This window comes from Equus caballus, chromosome 14 (genome assembly GCF_041296265.1).
Source record: "Equus caballus isolate H_3958 breed thoroughbred chromosome 14, TB-T2T, whole genome shotgun sequence".
Lineage (NCBI taxonomy): Eukaryota > Metazoa > Chordata > Mammalia > Perissodactyla > Equidae > Equus > Equus caballus.
In genome coordinates, this window is record NC_091697.1 from 38,489,825 (window position 1) to 38,513,530 (window position 23,706).

Genomic DNA, 23,706 nt, shown 5'->3' on the forward strand with positions numbered 1-23,706 from the left:
TTGAAATTAGGATTTCAAAAATGGAACACAGCTTTCTATGGGATAGAAAGAAATTGCTTTTTCTTTTCCTTAGGATTCTTTATCTCCTGGCATTTTTATAAACAAACATGGCATAAGGTTTTCCTTGGAGATGTCCCTAACCTGTTTTTCTTCCCATTCTTCGTATCTACACCATATTGCTATTTGAACAAAGCCAATAAATAAATAAGCATATGTACTTTGTCTTTAGAATTGATTCCAGCATGTTAAATATAAAATCTAGCTGGCTGTAGTTGATAAAGTAGGAGAAGGCACAGGGATGCCCCAAGTCTACGGATTCATTAGATTCAGCCATGATGCCACCAAATGCAGAGCCCACTGCCACCACCAAAAGAAAGGCTCTTAACTGAATTCTATCGCCACCACACTAAGCTAAAACCAAGAGAAATAAAAAATCGCAACCAACTTTCTGAAAGCAGCTAATTCGGCTTTGAACACTAATTCTACTTATGCTATGCCAGTCAGGGAAGTTCATTTACTTATTCCAAAAATAAGACAGACAACCCACTGAAAAGTAGCCACATGAGTGCTTATATAAGAATGTGGCCATTTGAGATGCGCACAAATCTTTACTCTTTAATCAAGAGAACAGTAATTTTGTATCCTTAGAATATAATCTAATTTGCTTTCCTCCTTATTGATTAGCACCATCAAAATTATATTAATTGACCTTCATAGAAAGTCTAAATAACAGCGTAGCTTTCTAAGCCCAGGACTTCCAAGTGAATTTATTTGGAGCTGATTCCCATTTTTCTTTCATGCATAAGTAGTTACTGACTCTCTATTTATTTTTTCAAAAGATAAATTAAAACAAGAAACTCATTGTTGCATTTTATTTTCCACTGAGTCACAGTCCCTTAGAATGATACATTTTCCTAGGTTAATTATTACATCTTTGGATAATATTCTTTGCTAGAGGACAAGGAGATGATTGATGGAAACTGCTTCTGTGTACAGAACAGAAATGAGACTACATTGGTGGTAAAAACCTAGTATCGTTGGTGACTTGCTAGACATTAATATACACGAAGTATTTTTTTTCTGAATAGAATGCCCTCAAAAAAATAAGAGCCAAATGCATTTGTAAACTTTTTCTCTATTTCTTCAGTTGATTTTTTACTACTGTTTTTTCTCTACATTCAGAACCGACTGCTATGCATAATAAACTCTTAAATGAGTGTCTATATATCATGAAAATTCAGGATTATATGCCTAAGGAACACTTAGTAATTAAATCTAAATACAATTCACCTTAAGTCTTCTTGGTTATTTTCATTGTGTCTTTCCCCTACTCACCCACAAAATCTCTTCTAGACTACCAATTATGTTGGTATTACTGACATGTATTAGTCTCTCTTCAACTGCTTTCATACTATTGCTTAATTTCATACATCCTCTCATTACTAAATCTTACTCTTTCCCTGGACTAACTCATCTCTCCAGTAGGTTTATTATTCTTGCTCATCTGATCCATTTTGATCTTTTCAACTCTTACTCTTAAACCGCTGACAATAGGCATCTCCATCGAGTCAATTTTCAGTCATAACTTATCCTGTCTACATTCCCTCCCCATGAAAACTATTCTGTTCTTACAACCTCAACCATTATCAGTCCTTCTAGAACTTCAGATGAGAAACCATGAAGTCTTCTTTGGTGTCTTTTTTCCTACCACTCACGTATGGAATTATAAAGTCCCCTTGGTGGGTCTTTCAAACACTATTGATATCTTGTTCTTCCTATTCCTCCCACCTTATGTACCATAACTCTATATTGTGCTGCCCTCTAAAACTAAAAATACTATAAAAAATTCCAAAATTTCAGACTTTGAATTACATCTCTCAGTTGGTGCCTCATGCTTGAATTATCACAAACTTCTTGCCTGACAGAAGCAATAGTGAAGAATATTGGTAGATCAAAAAGGCATGACCAATCATGGGAGCAAAGTTGATGAGGTAGGCAGTAGGAAGCCATAGGGGTAGTATTTTTTGCAAGACCTCAAGATTTTTAGAATAATATCATTGGAAGATCCATCCCTCTAGTTTTATAAAATAGATTGAATAGTAACAAGTGGAAAAGCCAGACTCCTAGAGGAATCTAGGCAGAACATGACGAAGGCTTGGGCGGTAATATTTGATATTCATGTTTTCATTATTGCTTTGTGTATTCTCTTTGCCCTGCCCAGACTGATCTCTAATGCTGCCATTCCAGAATCACTCTAATTCCTCTGCTCTGCCCACCTCTTCATCTATATCACCTACCTTCGTCTACCCCTTCTTTCACATGGAAAAGCCTTCCTCTCCATCTTTCTTTCTTTTTTTCAACTACAAGTTCAATTCTTACATCTCTTCATGGCCTGTATCAAATCTTAACCTCCAGGATACTTTCGCAGACACAATACAGCAATGAGGTTACAAGCTAGAGCTCTGCAGTCAGGATGCCTGGGTTCCAAAGTTGGCTCCCCTCAAATCCTACAGCACAGAATTGGGCAAATGACTGGAATTCTCTGAGCTTCTGAGTCTTCATGTGCAAACTAGCGATAAGAGAAGTACCTAACCCACTGGGTTACTCTAAGTATCCAATGAGATAATCCATGTGAAAATGTGCACACTCAGCCTGGCACAGAACATGAACTCAGTACATGTCACCCATTATCATTGGCTTTGTTCTTTTTCTCCACATCCCTGGGTCTAGTTTTATTGTTTTATTTTTTATTCTTTTACTTCTATGAATTGCTATAATACATCAAGATTTCAAAATATTCTGGTACTTGTTAATACAAAATTAGGAAGGCTGCTACTTAACCTTTATACACAGATTTTGCTTTGCCAGCTAGTGCCAAAGTTTTAAGAGCAGAAACCACATCCTCAATCTTTTGTGCCTCCCTCTAATAATTATATCATTAGGATTGTTAGTAACAACCGTCATGTCCATCATTTAAAACTGACTATTATGTTTACATCAGGCAATGTGCTTATCATTTTCTATGTATTTTATGCAGGCAATCATTTTAACACTACCAGATAGGTGTCACCGTCTCTCTTTTAGAGGTAAGGAAACAAAAGCAGAATGGATTATAAAACAGAGAGCAATGCGTGGAACAGGTTCTTGCATCTTTTTAAAATCTGGTTCTCTAACCCAGCCAGAGCCAAAGATGTAATAGTACAAAAAGTTAACCAAACAACAAGAGTATTTTGATTGTTGTCACCTTAGATCCCTGGTGCTATAGAAACACAGAGGAACAGAGTTTTGAGAGGTAAATGGACATTTATTTACAAAGCAGTCTAGGTGGAAGAAAGAGCATGTGCAGAGGTGTGGGAGAGGGTGGAAAGGGCATAGTATGCTATTTAGGAGAGCACATAAAGATCCCATATGAAACACCTGGGGATCACCAGTGACGAGTCTGAAGATGAAAGAAGAGAAAAATGAAGCACCTCATGTCCCATGCAAAGACATTTGCATTTTCCATAGTGATGGGAAATCACAGAAAGGTTTTAAGCAGTTGGGGATGTGGTGGGCATGGATGAAAGGAGAAAGCAATTGCCTAATCAGATTGGATTCTAGAACCAAGCAGTTTTAGAAGCCGTTTGGAAGACAGATTGCAGGCAGCAACTTTGGAGTCTCTTGTATTTGTCCAGGTGAGAACTGATGATGGCCTGAACCAAAATATTGGCATTGGGAAGAAAGACAATGGGATAGATGAAAGAGATATTTAGGAGGTAGATAGAATGATAGAGATAATCAATTAACAATGATTTATGAAGGAGGAATTTAGGAAGAGGCTACTAGTTTATCTAGGAATATTCTGCTCTCATCCACAGAGTCTAATTTTGTGACTATTATGAAAGAAAGCGTTAATAGAAAATGATTCTTGAACAAACCAAGAGAGCCAACTACCTCATATGATTATCTTCTCTGTACTTTGCTCTTGGGAACTTTCATGGAATAACTTCAATTCTTAAAACAATCACAAAGCTTATCGAGAACTCCAGAACAGCATGGTGTAGAAGGCCCAGTACAATCTGGTTCTGGCCTGTATCTCTTCCTCCATCTTGTATCTCTCTTCCTCATACTCCACCAAGCTCCAGTCACATGACCTACTGTTTGTCCCTTAAATTTAGCTTCCTCCTCCAGTGGAATGCTTTTTCCTTAGATTCCCTTACTGCTGGCTCTTAACTCAAAGGTCACCTTCTCAAAGAGGCTTTCTGCAACCGCTTTTCTCAAGCACACCTCTCCTCTCTGCCAATCCATTACCCTCTACAATTTATTTTCGTAGTTCTTATCTCTATCTGCAAGTATCTTATTTGATTCCCCATTAATTGTCTCCCCTAATTAGAATGTCAACCACTTGAGTACAGGTAATTTTTCTTTTTTTTACCTTGCTCACTGCTGTACCATGAACTCAGAGCCCAGCAACAGTAAGCACTCAATGAATACTGAGTGACTGAACTGTTTTAACTGCCCAGAATGCAGCTCTGCATACTTTACAATGGGCTTTGAAATCCATTAAGCCCCGATGTAAATTCAACAAGAATAATTAGGCTCCTTGTATGCATAAGAAAACTGCCACTCAACAAGGTTTCCTGACTTTGCAAAGTCACATAACTAGTAATTGCAGGTACAATACAAAGAACTTAATTTTCCATATGATTGATCATCATTAAAAAAGTACGGAAACAGTGTTTTTCTAAAATTTATTATCAAAGGGATAATGATTAAAGGTCAAGTTAACAATAAAAGAAGTTATTACTTCATTATTCTAAAGAAAAGGAAATCAATTTAGATATTTAACGTGGTTGGGGGAATTTTAGGATTTCACTAAGATTTTTTGCATCAAAATTAGTTGAAAGGGCATTAGAACGGGGGAATCAAAAATGAGTCTATGCATGAAAGCAATATGTATAAAGATCAATTTAATCTGTTTATTGAAACAAATGTAAATGCTTATGTACTTACTGAGTTTACTCACCCTCTTTTTCCTGGATATAACAGCAATTAGCAAAACGACAATTATTTTCCCTTGCAATTTCATTCCTTTCAGTTGAATAACTGCTTATCTGCTTCTTTCCTTTGTTTTTGTCAAGACTAGAAATGACATTAATTTGGGTATTTGGATATTTCTGTGTGCACCAAGGCATTGAAGCACTGTAAAGATCATCAAGATCTTACAAAGAAGGTTAGTAAAAACTATGTAAAAATAATTTTACACTGCATACCAGGAAATGATCCTTTTGGCAAGTGCACATGATTCCTTTTTAGTCCTTTTATTTTGATTTTATATAATAAAGCAAGTTGTAATCAAGCAGTATTGAAATTTAAAAAATCTATTCACATTGGCTAAATTTCTTCCAGGATTCAGAAATTTCAATTTTTATTACTAGACTATTGTATTTTGCTTTATATTCATTTGCCTATGTCAGAGATTTTAAAAATAGCTAATGGGTTATTAAAGTGATATTTGAGCTCAAACAGGATTAAATTCATATTAACCCATGGATTAAAAAGTCTTTTTCAGATTCACCCATACAAAATTTGGTAAGGTAATAGTGATTTACAAACCAACCCATGATATGTAACTACTTTTAGAATAGCTTATCACTGTCAGTTTCTCCTCATTCCTGTACTGCCAATAATATGTATTAAGATAAAAAATAAATATATACAAATACATGTGAAAAATCACTTTGAAACCTGTATATTAACTTATTTATGAAATATTTCTCTTATAAGCACTCACACTTCTTGGGATTGGTAAACGTGTAGGCATAAATATGGAGTTGGCAGGATTATTCAGAGAAAGAAATGAATGTGGATGAGAATTCAAACATCACATAAGCCTCCTTCAGATCAAAAGGTTGTTTTCCATAAGTCTTGAAAGGATTCCACTGGATAGAAAAGTTGAATGGTAACATTTCAATTAAAAAGTACTTTATATGTAGGGCAGCAAATCAGAGGATTTCAGAGCTGGAAGAAGACTTTCGGGTCATCAAACCCAATCTCCTTATTTTAGAAATGAGGAAAAGGAAAGATCCAAGAAGTTTAAGAATCTGCCAAGATCATGGTTAATAAATGGCAGGCCTGGGCTGTGACTGGAACGAATGCATCGCAACAACCTGGCTGGGAGCAGGCGTGTGCACCCAGGAGCGGGGGCTACACTTCTAAGTTCACTATCACTAACTATTGATTCTAGAGGAATTCTTTTCTCTCCTCTAAGCATTAGTTTCCTCACCCATACCACACAGATCAAAAGGTACCTACCTCAGATGGTCACTGACTGATTATGGCTTGCTTGGGCTTAATAACTTTGAGCAGTTGTCATCGTCATTATTCTCCCACAGATGCTTCTCATTGTACTGTGTGTCCACTGGGACACTGCCTCTAGGGCTGGATTTGAAAGGCACAAGAAAGATTCCCAAACCATCTCCCTCTTTATTATACTCTTTTTAATCTAACTTTTTATTTTGAAATAATTTTAGATTTATTGTAGAGTTGCAGAGATAATACAGCGTGCTACTGTATATCTGTCACTCAGCTTTCCCTAACGCTAACATCTTACAAAACCACGTGATATTCAACAAAACTAAGACATTAACACTGGTACCATACTTTTTCATTGAAATGTTCCCATTAACTGCAGAATTTAGATTTCCCCAATTTGTCTACTACTGTCCTCCTTCTGTTCCAGGATTCAATCCAGGATACCATATAGCATTTAGTGTAACCTAGGCCTTAAATTAGACCTTATCTTAATCTAATTAAGAATGTAACTGTTCAGATCTATTGATCAAAATCAAGGGGCTCACAGATAAGCCAAGAACATTGTGGACAGATCCACTTCATTCATTACCATAGGCGCCAGACTTGCATGAACCAACTGACCAGCAATTGCAATTGACATGTCATTAGTTCTTCAAGGACGCACTTAGCACAAGACAGATGTTATGCTCTGTGTTTTTAAGTTAAATCTTGAAGTATCAAGTCAAAAATAGCAAGTATGGGCACCTTTGGTTAACATGCTTTGGGGTCCTATTTTCCTCCTGGGGGAATTACACATTTCTGTTTCTAATGCCCAAGCCACAAAGACATAACCTTCAAGTTAAGAAAAAAATTCTGCCCACAGAAATCCGATCCTAAGACAGGCCACTAATTCAGAAGGAGTAGAAGGTTATGCCCCAGCTTAGAAATGACCTCAGAGTATACCAAATGGATGGTATCGGCAAAACGTTATAAATGCCCACATTCTTCCCAGTACTAATTCTAAGCCCTGCAAAGAGAAAGCACTTGTGGAGAACTATGGAAAATCAGCAGTTTCTTCTTCAGCAAAAGCCACACGGGGATTTATGGGGAGATGGAATGTGATTACGGCCTGAAGCTTAGCCAGGTCAGGAGGACAACAGGGTGACGGTCTCTGCTCCCGTTAACAAATGACTTTCCTGCTGTGACTGATGCTCAATCTCCCCTCCTCCTAATTTATTTTACCTGGCACTGCCCTGTGGCTACAGAGGAGCAAGAAGGACTACAAATAGGCTTTCTGGTGCCACTTGATTGTCAGAAGTTGAAGGTAGAGGACACTGATTCTGGAAGTTCTGACTATCACAAAAGCACTGGCTCCCTGGGATGGTGTTGATTAGAGATGTCAGCCCCCTGCCTTTCCATTTTTCCATTACTGCCTGTGAACCAAAGTAACAACATTTACTGAGCACTTACTATGCCCACACTCTGCCGAAGGCTTTTGCTGTCTATCAGGGTCAAAATGTACCCACCCCAAGTCAGGCGGACAAAAGAAAATCCTACTCTTTATTTTCCACAATAAAAATTGTCATCCTATTTCTAGTCCCTCTCCCCCAAGAATGGTACAAAAACTTGGTTTAACAAGAGAAATATATCTTCTGGTTTGAAGCTTAGTTTTTTAAAGCAATCATGCCATAATTCAGAGATTTTCCCTACTTGTGGATTGGCTCCAAAAGAACCCTTACTTGACATCATGGCAGAAAGGGTGCTGCCTCTCAGGGTCTTGTAGATCCTCAGGGTCTGTAATGGTGTCACGGATGTACTGTTCACTAACAGACTCAATGCCTGCTGGCTCCGGCTTTGTGATTCTACCTCACTTCAGCCCTTGCTTGTACTCATTCTCCAGGGCCTGGCTGAAAAGCCCCTGGTCATCCACCCGTGGGGAGCTTACTGGGAAATATCTGTATCCATTTTCAGCTCTCTGAGATCCTTGGAAATTCTAGATTCCCATCAGACTATACTGAGTTTAATGTCTTAGAAAAAGGACCCCCATCACACACACATAAACTGCTTTCCCTGATTCCATTCTATCTCCTCACAGTACACTCTCCACCCAGCAGGCGGAGCGATTCTTTTAAAGTGTCAATCAGATCATGACACATCTCTGCTCAGAGCCCTCCATGGCTCTCCGCTTAGAATAAAAACTACAATTCTTGCCAAGGCCTGTAAGGCTCTCTGTGGTCTGAAACCTCCTTCTTCCCACCTCCCTTGATGACTAATTTGCCAACGTCCCTTTGCTCACTCAGCTTCAGCCACACTGGCTGCCTTCTTATTCTTCCAACAAGCAGAACACACTCCCACCTCAGGGCCTTTGCATATGCTAGTATGCTATTTAGTTCACTTTGAACATTTCCATCCAGAACTCATGTACTGATACGTCACTGTCTTGGAGTGCCCCTCTGTTCACCCTTCCTAAAAGAGCAGTCCCCCTCCCCCATTCTCTCCAGCCCCTGCTTCATTTTACTTCATAGCACTTCTCACCACCTGACATCTTATAGAGTCATTTGATTGTTTATACTTTGTTCCCTTCCAACCAGCACATAAATCAAAAGGGTAAAAAAGCAAGCAGATAATCTGTTTTTGATTCATTGTCAACAACTCTTTGAGGTAGGTTTTAAGGTTGCTCTTATCTCCATCATACAGGTAAGGAAATTAAGTTCAGTGAGTTTAAGTGATTTTCAGAAGCTCAAATAATGAAAATTACTCTCTGTCTACCCTAGGAAGAACAAAAGTATATAGAATGTGTAGTTATGTAAAGGAGGAAACAGGACAAGAAGTCTGCCAGCAATTTAACCAGGATCCCAGAGCACAGGGGACCCAGGGGAGGCCTGCCCAAGGGCAGTAAGTAGGCCAGTGACTACTGAGCAATAATGCCACAGTTTCCTGTAAACAAACCTCCTTCGGGGAGGCCTGTTCATTTTTCAAGTGGTCAGAGCAGCAGCTGGGTTGCAGATAATCAAGCAGCCTGGGGCCAATTAGTTTTAATGTTTTGACAGTGAGAAAGAGGGAAAGCCTCCGAGTTTTAGGAATCGTTGTCATCCTTGGGAAGCTCTTTATTAGGACTCCAGATCAGGTGTTTCTCATGTCAGCTGTTTACTAGGGCTGAAGCCCTTAGCCTCACTTCCTCCATAAACAGGCTCATCACCTCCAGGACTCGCCGAGGGTGGGTGGGAAAGGCTCCTGGTCAGCAGCCAGTGACTGCTGATTACACATGTATATTTCTTCCTGCTGAACCTCGACTCCTGGAAAGCATAGCCCGATCCCTGCTCCTCTATCTCCCAGAGCACCTGGCACACAACAGGTGTTCAATAAATCTCTGTTCTATGAATTGGCAGTTCACTTAATCAATCCAGGCCTGGTTTTCTTATCTGTCAAATGGGGAGAGTGAAACTCTCTACAAGGATTATTAGGTTCAACAAATGAATCAAATGGATTTTTTTTCTTAATAGCACACAAAAGATGTATTGGTTTTCTTTCACTTTAAAAAGCAAAACAAGTGTGTTGCGAGCCTTTTAGGGGGCATGGCATTACTTCACTTGTCAGGGAACAAAGTTTTACAGAGGGAAAAGATCACATTTTTATTGGAGCTATGTATTCATTCAAGGCAGTGACACTTAGCAAAGGAAAGAAATTAAATTCTACATTCACCCATGGAGTTAACATTCTTATTTGCTCAATCTAACACCCCCACCCCAAATTTTGCAAATTGAGATAATAATATTGTCCTACATTAGTCTAATACTTAAGAGTATTTACTTTCTAACTAGATAGTCAGGAAAAATGACGGTTTCATTTTATTTTAGTTACCTTTTGATAATTTACTATGTGCTGGGCAGTTGGTTAAATGCTTTATTTGGAGGATTTCATTTGTTTCTCAAAATCATCCTGTCATGTATATTTTTTCCATTTCTCTGAGACAGACAGCTTAAGCTACTTGTTCAAGGTCACATGGCTAGGAGATTAGAGCTGGTAATCAAGCCCACACACTGCAACAAGCACACCACCATACTGCCTCCCTGAAATCAACCAAGATGAATCATCTATGACCCATCCACCCATCTCTCCATGTAATAGGGTTCAGGGCAGGCTGTCCGCAAATATGCGATTTTGGTATATTGATTATTTTTAATTAAAGTTACTTAAGAAACAGCCAATGCAAGAAGGACATTCTGACCCTCCCTTGTCCCCCTGAAAGAACGAAATAATTCTACCATGCGGAAGGTATCCTTCCTGTACCAGGATAAAGAGAGATATCCTTCATCAGAGATAGAAAATTCAGAGCCAAGAAGGTGGTATAAACAAACCTTGTTACTTATTTACTAACTTACTACCCCAAACCCAAACTCCTTTGCCTTGTCACGAATTTATTGTTTCTTTGTCTAACAGGTATAAAAACTGCCTGCTTTGATCCCTTCTTTGAGTCTAAAATTTCTGTGAGCTCCCATACCTACAAAATTAAATTTGTTTTTTTTTCCTCCTGTTAATCTGTCTGTCAAGTTAATTACTAGACCAGCCAAAGAACCTAGAAGGAAAGAAGGGAAAAGTTTCCCTCCCCTACACATGCATCTACACATTCATGCATCCATTCATGTATCCAACAAACATCTATGAACACCTACCATGTAGAAAGCCCTGTGTCGTTGCTGGGGAATACAACAAGGAGAAAACAGACAGTTCTGCCTTCAAGGAGCTTGAAATCTAGCATAGGATAATGACATTAAACAAATAAACACATAATTACAATAAGTGCTGAGAAAGGAAAATTACAGGGCACTATAAGAATACTGAACACCACAAGAGAGAGTAACTGGGGAGCAAACGTGGATTGTCAGTTGGGAAGAGAAGTGAGGGAAGGATCTTCTGCAGCGAATCTGAACACGAGAGCTGAGAGGGAACAAGGCAGCAAGGGTGACTGGAGTGTTGAGGCGAAGAGTGTGTTCTGTTAGAGCCAGGTGTCTCTGGAGATGCTGAATTTGAGAAAGAGGTGGACCTGAGAATGATGGAAGCAAAAGCAAGAGGATTGGAGAAGGGAGTGGAAAACAAGTCAAAATAGAGAATCACAGAGAGAGAGCACCTCCTAGAGAAAAGCTTTAAAATTGCTGGATCACCGTGCAGTGTAATTATCTTCATGGTGCAGTTTGGAGAATTGTTTACAAGTTAGGGAGATGGACAATGGAGAATACTATTTTGTGGGTGTGACTAAGGTCATTTTTCAGTGGAAAGAATTTGAGCATTGTATGGTTACAATGGTTAGCACTAAGTGCAGAGAAAGTCCAAATTTGTCTAAAAATTCTTCCCCCTAACTTCACATAGGCTTTATTTCCTGTCGGTAGACATATTGGACATCATTTTTTGTTCAGTCTGAAAGGTGAATATAACAGAGCTCTGCTCTAAGGTGGCTATGGGTGAACTCAGTGTCATCAGCACACCCTGGAAATTGTAGGCACTGCTGTCTCTCCTAACTGGTTTACATTATGTCCCTATAAAGCAACTATTAGCAGTACTTTTTTCAGAAGACACATTCAAATGATGTACTTCACTGACATATTCATGGAAACAAGGTGCATGTAATAAAAAACTCTAATTAAGTTCCAGAGCCCTCTGATAATTCTGAAAAGGCAATAGAAATAACAGACATAGGAAGAGAAAGAGAAGCTAGAATCTAAGAGATTAAGAAACTGCTAAGGGCAGATTACTAGAGGAACATTTTTCACACAAAGCTAAGTCAAGGAGTAAGAAAAATATTGCCATGTCACATTTTAAGCATCTCCCTCAAAAATGTTTTTGCTATTTCCTAAAGTCTCCAAGAAAATCTTTGCAAAATGCGCTGGTCTAAAATTCTTCAGACACAACTAAGATTTTTTTCTTCTTTTGAAAAATATCTATTAATACATCTTCACAATCAAGAGATACATAAGACCAAAAACAGTAAGTAAATCAGAGAAAGTAATGGCATTTCTTCCAAAAATAGACTATCTGCAACTTTCAAACAGTTTGAAGCTTTGACCCTTAGAGACAAACATTTGAAAGATATCTAAAACCTGCACAAAAAAACCGAAGGCAACTGTCAATGTCAACCAGGTCTGGGGCTCTCTTACAAGTTCATCTACCTGTGGGCTCGGGTATTCAACTAGAAAAGTCAACAGATTTCCAGGAAATGTGTTGAATAGATTGAAGCATCTGGGCTCCACCACCTTGCATTTTTGGCAACAGAAAAATAAAGTCCTAAAGTCAAGTAGAAAAGTGCTAAAATGGGATTCAGGTATCTTCCTTAGAGGATACAGCCTAAACAATTTTTTTGCTAAGCTAGATATCTCTAAGAGTTTCGATCTTAGTCTGTTTTTTTGTTAAGAGTTTTTATTTCACACAATATTGAGAAACAAGATTAAAAAGCAGAGAGAACATACAGGGATGTTGTACTGCCACTTAGAATGTCCACTGACTAGTCTTTTTTCTGTCCCTCCTTTTTGCAAGCCATTCTTGATGGCCCAACTAAGTTCCCATTACGTCTATGAAACTCACAAAAGTGCACCCTTAAAGACTCCTTCCATCTTGAACTCCTGAAGTTCTTGCTATCATTACAATTTGACTCCTAAGCCAAATTGTATATTGTCTGGTGAGGTCTCTTGAACTAAAAATATATGTATACAAACACACACATACACACACACACATATATATATATATACACATACATACATTACAATTATACAAACTATAAAATTTACATTTTACAATTATACGAATACATTTTATGTATACATATATATGTGTATATATATGTATACACATGCACACACACTCACATATATATATATATAAAATTTATTGAGTAATTACTAAATTTTAGGCCCTGATCACAATGCCCTGATCAAATGTCCTTACATATTTTAATTCATTTAATTGGCACAATTCTAAGAAATAGAAAACATTATCATGTCAATTTTCCAGAGCACAAAACTGAGGAAAGTAATTTCTTTATCAGTCATTACAATCTTCGAGTTATTTATGAATTTATGAAGATAGTTGGACATGTCTTGCCTCTTCAAATAGTTTGGGAATTTGAGACAAGTATTATCTAGTTCTTGTCACTCGCAAAGCCTTGTACACTGACTTGTACACAACATGTACCTGCATATACCAACGTGTTTTGATTTGATATTGAAAAGGCCAGAAAGGTAATGCTTACTTAAAATGTACCCTCTACAAATGACTGACATTTGAGTTCAATATTGACTTGGAAATAAAATTCAAGACCCATTCATATTCAGTACAGAATCAAATACCAAAGGAATATAAATGGGAGGCATTTCCATGTCTGCCATTCTTTTGGTATTTCCAGCATGGAGAGGAGCAGGGTGGAAACAGTCAGAAATGCGGGCTCCCTTATTGTCAAACAATGGTGCTGACACCAGGGTTCAGTGCCATTTCATGTAGGGGGCTGCAAGGTGGGGAGTGGGGTGCTGAAAAGGCAGAGAGAAAAGAAAGAAAGGCGGTTAAACCCAGACATTCACATCCTGTGGATTAAAAATCCAACGAAAGGAGAATAAGAAACCAGTCCAACAATTGACAGAATTTTCAATGCAGTCAACCTGAGCTTCAATATTTATTCCAACAGGAAAATTGAACCTCAAGTCCAAAAATGACTCTCAGCTCCCATTCTCTGCCCAAATACATATGCATTTACATTTATGAGTGACTAGGTGGCTATATTTAAATTCTCAGCTCTAAAAGCTGCAAGATTGTAAATAGATTCATTTTAGCCATTTTATCGAATTGTATTAGCTTTCCTTCCCTGCCATTCTCCAAGGCAGGCAAAGTTCAGACGTGCAGAAAATGTAAATGATTTCTTTTGATAACCACACTGTTAGATTCCAAACCCAGAAATCAGCTCATGCTTATGTCTGAGAGTTTCTTGAGTGATGCCTGGTCATGGCTTTGTGCTAGGGGAGTACATTTCAGCATAAGGAGCCAGCGGAATGTAGTATCTGAGGTAAGAAATGAAAAATGTCATTAACGGGCACCATAGTGTGCCTCAGACCCAACAGGCCTTATACACTGGTGGGGAAAGCATAGTGAGCAAGGATGAGGAGTGAAGACATCTCCCCATGGAGGGAATTGTGTATGGTTAATGATGGTGTCTGTTAGGAACTTTGAGACAGGAAGTCAAGGTCACTGCCCAGCTTGTAGGTTCCTCCTGGGGGACCATGTGTTCCTATAGAGGCTCAGGCCTTGACCTGGTTCCTCAAGACTTGATTCTCAGGAGAAGAGGATTTCCCTCTCACATGCTTCACTCCTCAATTTCCACACACAAGTGATAAGATGATAAGCATATCTTAACTCTTTATTGTCGCCCTAAACTCCCATCATCTTAGTATTTCCTCATCATCCCTCGTTCAGCAAAGTGGAATCCAGCATTCTCCAAATGGGAGAAAGTGTTTCACAATCATCGAGAGAAAAAACACACATTAAAATGTTTGGCTGTTAAGTTTAAAGGTCTCTGAAATCTATCTTATGACAGGGAAAATTTAGAGAGAAGCCTGGCTACATTCCTACCCCAATTCTCACCAGTAAAACCTAGAAAAATGAATCTCTTAGCCGAGGAGAAGGAGACAAGTTTGACTTGAAAATCAAAACAATTAAATGTTGATGTGATAATAAACTCCCGCCTTGCCTTCTCCCCCAGGCACCAGACATGTGGAGATTATAGAATCCAATTTAGTTCTAAGGATTTTAGAGTAGAGACAATTGTGGTCCATATCCTGTATGGAATTAGGGAGGCAGAGTGTTTAGATCTGCCCTGAACCAGTGTTTTCATGTGCATAGGAATCACCTCCCATAATAAAACATTCCCATCCCCTGAGCAGGTGGGAGGCATCAGGTGAGAAAATAAGCTGGTGGTCCAAATAGTCCTCAAGGTCAAAATGAAGGGAGAATGGTAATGGGTAACATGTACCATTTCTTCAGAGAGCATGATAGGACTTGAGAAAATGATTCTACATCCCAGCAGAATAAACCAGAATAAAAAAAGAAGTCAAATCTAAAAAAGAGTTTGGCCACTTCCCTGTAAATGTTAAGATATATGGAAAGTCCTGCTTATTGGACCTGGTTGATGCTCCTTATCAGATTTACTCAGCCCTACCTGCCTTCCTGGCCATCGGCCATTTGCTCAGTGGAGGGCTGTGTCCACAACCATCCTGGTCTCATCTATTAACATTTCACATCACCCCACCCCACACGAGGGCTGGGCTGCAGCCCAGCCTCCATCACAGCCATATCAAAGGGAGCTCAGTGTCTGTGGCTCCCAAGCCTAATGCCATCAGACCACAGAGGCTCTGCCCCTTCCCTTCCAGACTCAAGAGAAACACTGCTCATTGGACGTGGGCTGTAGCTTGCCTTACAGTTGACAAGAAAGGCTGTTTGACAAAACCCAGAAGGGCAGCTGGGTTTGACCAATGGGAGGGAGCCATCTATATCTATTTGTCAAACTGCAGCCAGTTCTATAATCTACCAACCGCTTTGCTTCCTTCTTTCCTTGGCTTACTTTTTTCCCCTCACTCCCATCACCCTGGGACTGCACAATGGGCTAATCATTAATGTACATGTTTTGCTGCACACTTTGTTTCCTAGAGAATCTGGGCTAAGGCACTTGGTAGTTAACATTAACTCCAGGAAGGAATAGAAGAGGAGATAAAAATCTAATGTTGACCTGAAATGAACAATAAATGGCTAAATTTAGCAAGCAGGAATAGATTGGGAGACTGACATAGGAATTAAGGCCATATACCAGGAAAATTACATCTTCATACATCCAACTTTGTGGCTTATTAATTAACTAGTTGCTATATTTAGAAACATTAAGAAACTCAAACTTCATGAAAATCCTTTGCCTAAGCGCTTGTAACACACAATTATGATTCAAAATTAAAGGCTATCCAGGAAAGAGAAGAGGAATTTCTTCATGTCTATACTACAAACATAGTAGCTTCCCCACTTCTTCTGCATCACTCATTCCTCGTTTTACAGTACAACGGGGAGGGATAAGCAGTAGCTAAGAAGTTAACACAGAAGGGCATGGGTTTTGATGTCAAAGACAGCCAGTCTTAGTACTATTTCTGCAATTCACCAGCTTTATGCCCTTGGGCAACTGAGTGGAGCTCTCAGTCTCCTCATCCATAAAACAGAGACAAGAGAACATTCCTCTGGGATCTCCTTTGAATGCAAACATACAATTCCTAGTACCGTGCCCAAAAAAGAGCAAGCACTTAATATGTGCAATGATTATTATCTAGGTGTTCAGTTGAGTGCAATTTGAATAATTCATCAACTAACTTAACAAGAGAACATCCCTCAGTGATGCAAAGGTGGATATTCACTACAGAATTAGAAGTAGAAATAAAGCTTTTATTGTTCTCCATCCTTCTTATGAGGTCTTCCCTCTCCTTGTGGCAAAATAGAGAACAGTATATCTTCAGGATAAAATAGAAACTCCCAATCTTTGATATATTTGGGCACTGATTCCCTTAGTTTCAAAAATATTCATAGTAGACATCTAGGACGACTGAGATAGATATTCAAAAATAAAAATATATAAAGATATGTATTATGACAACATCTAAAACAAGGCACAAGTGTAAATCCGTGTGTTATCTTTCTTTGCAAATAAAGTTTTATTGGAATACAGCCGCACCCATTCATTCACACATTGTCCGTGACTGTTCTCTCATAGGAACAGAAAGCTTATGATCCACAAAGCCTAAAATATTTACCATCTGGCTTTTTAGAGAAAAAGTTTGCTGACTTCTGATCTAATAGAAGAATTGAGAGAAGAGGCAAGAATAGGAGTAACGAGCTGGAAGGAAAGATTTAGGAAATATCAAGTGACGTGGTCCCAAATGATATGCTGATATTTCTTATGTGTAGATGGGTACAAAAGAGAAAGAGGCAAAGAAAGAAACTTAAATCAAGCTCAGTGTTAGGAAAAGACTAAAAGCATAAACACTACTTAAGGTTAAATGTTGAGAGCAAGAATGTTCATGTATTTCTCCCACAGGATCTTAAAGTAAAAATGCTTTATCTTACGAAGTATAGTTAAGGAAAGCACATATAGTTAACAGATAGCCTCTTGTTTAAACTGGATGCAACAATAATTGGATTTAATTTGTTACAGTTGTTGATTTATATGATTATTATAGAAACATCTTTAAGACTATAAAGAATATTTTCAAATGTAATTCTGTGGCATTTTACTTTATTACTTCAATAAATGAATTGAAGGAATAAAATATAGGAAGTGGAGCTTTTTTAATGGAAAAAATAGATCAATTATTTAAGAATTTCAAATTTGTATAAGATTTATGCTGGAACAGATCTTTATCTGTACATTGATATATCCCTATGAAAAAAATAGATTTTATTTCCTTCCAGTTTCATATTATAATATTTTAGAAATTTACCTTATTTACGATGATAAATTTCCTTTTCCAGGATAGTTTTATTCATTATGTAATTATTGTATCTTATTGTGAAGCACTTGTGAAAAATTTGACTTGAAGTTTTAAAAATATGTCCAAACTGATTTAATGCAGTGAATCATACTGACTCAAATATTTAGTGAAAACTAATTTGCTGAAGAACTCACTTCTTTGTTAAAAAAATATAATTTCCTATTGTCTCTCAAACCCCAGCCTTCCATCAGTACTCAATAAGGGAAAAATGTTACCTTTTGTTTTTGGTGAGGGAGATTGGCCTTGAGCTAACATCTATTGCCAATCTTCCTCTTTTTGCTTGAGGAAAGCTGTCACTGAGCTAACATCTGTGCCAATCTTCCTCTGTTTTATATGTGGAACACGGCCACAGCATGGCCTGATGAGAGGTGTGTGGGTCCACGCCTGGGATCCGAACCCAGGAATGCCAGGACACCAAAACAGAGCACACGAACTTAACCACTATCCCACCAGGCCAGCCCCAAATGTTACCTTTCCTTATAGTCCAAAACACTTTCCAAAAATGTACCTATTTAGCAACACGAGATAGGTCAAAGAAATTAAGGTATTCTCATGTAGTCATACAATTATGTGAAAATATTTGATGACATGGAAATATGCTTACAATATATTAAATGAAAATGTTAACAATGGATTACCATTTTATAAGAATAAGGGAAGTATTTTTGTATACTTAAAAATACATAGTGATTCCTTTTGGAGTTGGGAGATTATTAGTGACTTTGACTTTCCTTTAGATACTTTTCTGCGTTTTATGAATTTTGTTTATTCAATGTTTATTCCATCTGTATTTAACAGAAGTAATCAATTCTCCTAAACATTTCATAAATAGTATTTATATACCCAAAAAAGGTGATTATTAAAACCTGCAAAAATAATACTCCTGCTGAAGCAAATTTGGTTTTATTTTTAATGGGTAGTTGGGAGAGAAATTATACAATATTTGTAGTGGCTAGGATTCTAATTTTTTGTGGCTTGATTTTTTTCACTTGCCTGAAACCTAATCTCAAAAAAAATTGATAGTTAAAAATTGATCATCTCTTTAAAATTTAAAGTTGAGTTATTCCAACTACTCAATAGATATTCAGAGCATCAAAAAGTGAAACACATATTTTGATTCTTTAACAAAGATTCATAGCTTTTACTTATGATTGCACTGATGATGAACAACCATAAACTTTTGTATAGATAGCACATGACATTTTATAAGGCTCTTTGATTACTATATTTGATCTTCCAAATAATCTTTTGAAATAGGCAAGACAGATATTACCATTCCTGTAATGGTGGAAATAAGGCTCAAATTGCTGATCACATAAGCTAATAAAAGTTGTGGAACTGGAATGGAAACTCCAAATCCCATTGCCTTTCAAAGACAGCATGCTGCTTCTCAAAACCATGAAGAAAAGTGTCCCATCTTGAAGAATGTTTAAAGGAACAAAGTACATCACTCACATCCACATATTTATTAAAGACAACATAAAGTTCAGTGACAGCGGTTACAACACAGACTGAGACTTGCAGTCAGAGCTAGGACATCTCAATTCTAGTCTTTCCATCACTCTAGTGTACCGTGTGATTTTTATAATGTCCCAAGTCTAGGTTTGTGAAATCCCTTCTAGCTTCCTGATTCTAAGCGTCTCCTAAATAAATTCATAAACAACTGAACAAATAGAGTAATGAATTTCTTCCATTTGCCCTTGAAGATTGACTTTTACTTCTCTCTTGGGTCCAGTGCCATGGCAGGCTGGCCTGTATGGACTTCATCAATGCGCCCCTGGTCCTCAACACTTCTGGTTGGCTTTGGTCAATATGGAGCATTAGTAGGAGCTCAGGAAGCAGGAGGAGAGTGGGGTTAGGTTACTCACTCCTCTGGCTCCTTTCCCTTGCTCCTTCAGGACAAGAAGCAGTTGTAGCTCCCTGCTGTTTCTAGGTCCAGAGTACAGCACTATCCAGGGTTTCTCTAAACATTCCTACATTCTCAGTTTGAGTATGACATTTGTGTCCTGATTTGTAATATGGAAAAATAAGGGGAATTTCTTTCTCTGGCCAATTTGTCTCCACAGAAAAAAAGTCATTCTTTCCTAAATAGGGGGTGGCAAACAGTGTCTAGGAATGGTGGGGACTCAGAAGTTTAGAGAAAGGATGATTCTCAGAAACTATCCAATAAAATTCAACACCCTTGTTCTACAGATGTGAGAATGGCGGACTAGTGTATGACTCAGTAAAGAACACTGGCTTTAGTATCTGAAACTCCAGCACCCAATGCACAGCTTTTTTCATCAGTGGGAACCTAGGAGCTAAACCTGAGGGTCCTCAGAATTTCTATAGACAATGAAGTGCCCAAAGAAAAATGCCTACCCGGAGCATTCGTGAAATTCAAACTCAAATAACTGAAAGCTAACCTTCACAAATAATGGCAAGAGTTTTTTGGTTTACTGGTTGAAGTGGCACCGTGAAGCAGAAATAACAAACACCCAGGTTCCTATTCATCTGGATCACCAACTTTGATATTAGGCACTTCTTCAAGAATATTCATTTAAGTGATTCATATTGTTTCAAAATTTGAATATAAATTCAGAAGTTAATATTTTGAAATATTATTTCAAAATCCCCAAATTCAAGTGCTCAAAAAACTGATTGTACCATATTTCCTATCAAACAATAAGTTAGACAGCCAAAAGACCTAGTCAAAGCACTTAACCGTTATACTAATTATAGTTCCTTTTAAATATCCTTAATAAAAAGTTCCACTTTCAAAATCCATTGTGTTGCAGTATGAATTATCAAAGTTATGAATATGTTAGTGAAACAAAGCCACAGAACAATGCTTTGCTCCCACAATGAAGAGAAGACACCTAGAAGGAAGAAAGTCTCTTGTTTATATACTACAGACAACAGGTTATATTTCTCATTGCATATTTAGTGGAAAAATGATTTTCCCCTGACTAAACCCTATACTCCAGTATTTGCAGCGTCCGTGGCCAAGTGGAGGTGAAGGATAGTGATGGAGGAAGGTTTTGAGCAGGTGGGACTCGAGGTCTTCTTAAAGGCAGTGGAGTGGACAGTCACTTGCTAGACCTATATGCAAGGCTGAGGGGCCAGCTTTGGAGTTCAATGCCTGGCTTTGCTTATTCCTAACTGTTGTTTCCTAGGGCAAATTTTCTAATCTGAGTCCTAGTTTTCTCATTTATAAAACAGTTGTAGGGGAGGAAGACATTTCCTCTACTCACTCTGGGTCCTTCTGGCCAGAAAACAAATTAAATTCACATAAGACAGAATAACAGGAGAAAATTAAACAAAGCTTTATAACAGGTATACATGGGAGAGGCTCAGGCAAACTGAGCAAGTCACCAAAATGGCAGAAGCTCTCCCCTTAAATACCACCCTCAGCTAAAGGACAAAAGGAGGCTGTTGGGGGTGGGGGAGTCAGTTATGGGAGATTACCAGAAAAGCACAGTAAACAAGAGTAAGGTTATTATGCAGATTTCAGTCCTTGCCTTCCACATGAAGAATTTCTAGAGATAAGGTCATACACCCTTCTTCCTGGTACCTAGAGGGAGACACCTTTACAGATGGAGATTTCCTTTACACATGCAAATGTCTCCTAACAAAGGGTAAGTAAATTCTACTTTTCAGAGTTTCTTTTTAAAAGTAACCAGCCCCAAATAATCCTCATTCCAAAGAGAAATATCTTGGGGTGGCCAATTCCAGTCCCCCACACATGTAAAAGCATTTAGTCCAGTTCCAGCACATAATCAGGACTCAGTATATCATACTGACCACCTAATTACTGCTACTATGTGGACGACAGCTATTCACTCATGGCCAGAGAAGACGTTAAAGATCTCAGTGGCTAAAGTTAAGCACCTCATCAAAAACCTGCTTTCCAGTAACTTTGGTATATTTCATTATTCTTGCCCTAGAGACCCTTGGAACGTTGCTCACAAAATCATTTAGAATCTCAAATGCAATAAACCATTGAGCATGCTTTAACTAAAATTTGTCAAGTATCAGGGATTCATGACAACAAACAATTTCTATACAATGTATAACAATTTCTACTTTCTTAAATTTGTCTCAGAAGGCAAAAGTAAATCATTCTGCCTCAGAATCAAATATTACTGATAAATGTGACTATCAAGAGTTCTACTGAGAACGTCTATCCTAGAATTCACTGTGACCTACCTGAGTATGGAGTCACAAGTATAAATCAATGATTCTAAACTACCTCTCCACAGAAGGGACTACTTTAATGTGATCCAGGGAACTTGAAAAAATACACACTCCTAGTCCTCACCCTTGGCATTCTAATTCAGCAGGTCTGGAGTGGGCTGCACAGCAGGGTTTTAATGCTCTTCACAGTATTCTGCTGCACAGTCAGATTTGGGAATCCCGGGAAAACAAAGGAACTGTCAGTCAGGAAAACTCAGTCCTGGTCTGGTTAACTTTACACAGTGCCCTTTGCAACTTCTCTCTCCTCTCTTGGCCTCAATTCACTATTTGCAACACAAAGGCATTTCATTACAGTACCTTTAAGACCTCTTCTGGAATCTGTCATTCTTACTTGGAATGCTGAAAGTAAATGGAATAGCTGGAAAGAGGAAATAGCCTATTATGTAGGTAAATAGAAGAGGGCAATGGACACTTGGCCAATCAGGTAGAATTCTGGCAGGTCAATTGATCCTTTGATAGCTCTTTGGAAGGCTCTCCCATGACAGGAAGCAAAAATATTATCCACAACCTTCTGTTTCCTCTTATCTGGGAGGCTTGCTGCCTCTGTAGCAAAGCTGCCAGTATCCTGCATACTGAAGTGTTCATCAAGTTAATGTTAACGAGCAACTGAGCCTTGGCAGGAAGCCCACTGCCACCTCACCTCTCCTGGCCACTTCACAAGAGAGCATAAGTCAGTCCACTAAGAGGGGGAGAGCTGCTCGGCTCCATCAGCTGCCCACTGACACTTACACAGAACAGGTGAGAAGCTGATGTACTGAAGTTGCAGAAATTAAGCAGGAGCATATCTGTGTGTTTTTGCTTCTAGGCCTACCTCACAACATTACTAGGTTTGTCCTGCTTTCCACCAGTTTGTTTTTGTTTGTCTCTTCCGCATTGAAAATGAAGCTTTTGACTTGGAGCTCCCAAACCTAGATCTAGATTGAAAACATAATTTGTTTGGCCACTGTAACAGTTTTATATCATTTAAAGTCGACTCTGGAAAATGGGAATATTTTACAAAAAAATCCAATTTTCCAGATTCTCCTGAAAAATGCTCAAGCCTGGCAACAGAGGACTACCTATGATCTTTCAGAGCTAAATTATTGCTGCCCCCTTTAGAGGGAACATGTACACGCCAGGATACCACAGACCCCACCACTCCCTACTGTCTCCCTGACATGAAAGTCTAATGTCTATCACCACTTACCACCTTGCTCCTGGTATCTTTTTTGTTTGTTTTTAAATAGTAGAGAAATACTTTGATAGCTACATTTCTACAAAAAGCATGGAGGGGGCGCTGGTCTCAGAGATCACCATGTTTCAGAAAAATGGGACAATGATACAGATCTTTCTTTCCTAAATGCTTAAAATGCAAACCTGACCTGTTTCACTTATTAGCATTCCCCACCTGTCCCTGCAGACATTGGATTTGCAATTCCTGCATGAAGAAGAGGGTTGGGCGATATCCAGAGCTCACTGAGAAACCGGGGAACAGCATAAGGGGCAGTGTACATTGCAGGACAGTGATGTTCAGCCCTCAGGAAATGAAGATCCCTTTAAAAAGAAAAAGTGATTGTTGAAAAAATATTTCTATCCATTTTCTGTTGAGAGGCACTATGTTGAGTGGTTAAGGGCAAAGTTTTAGAGTTAGACAGCC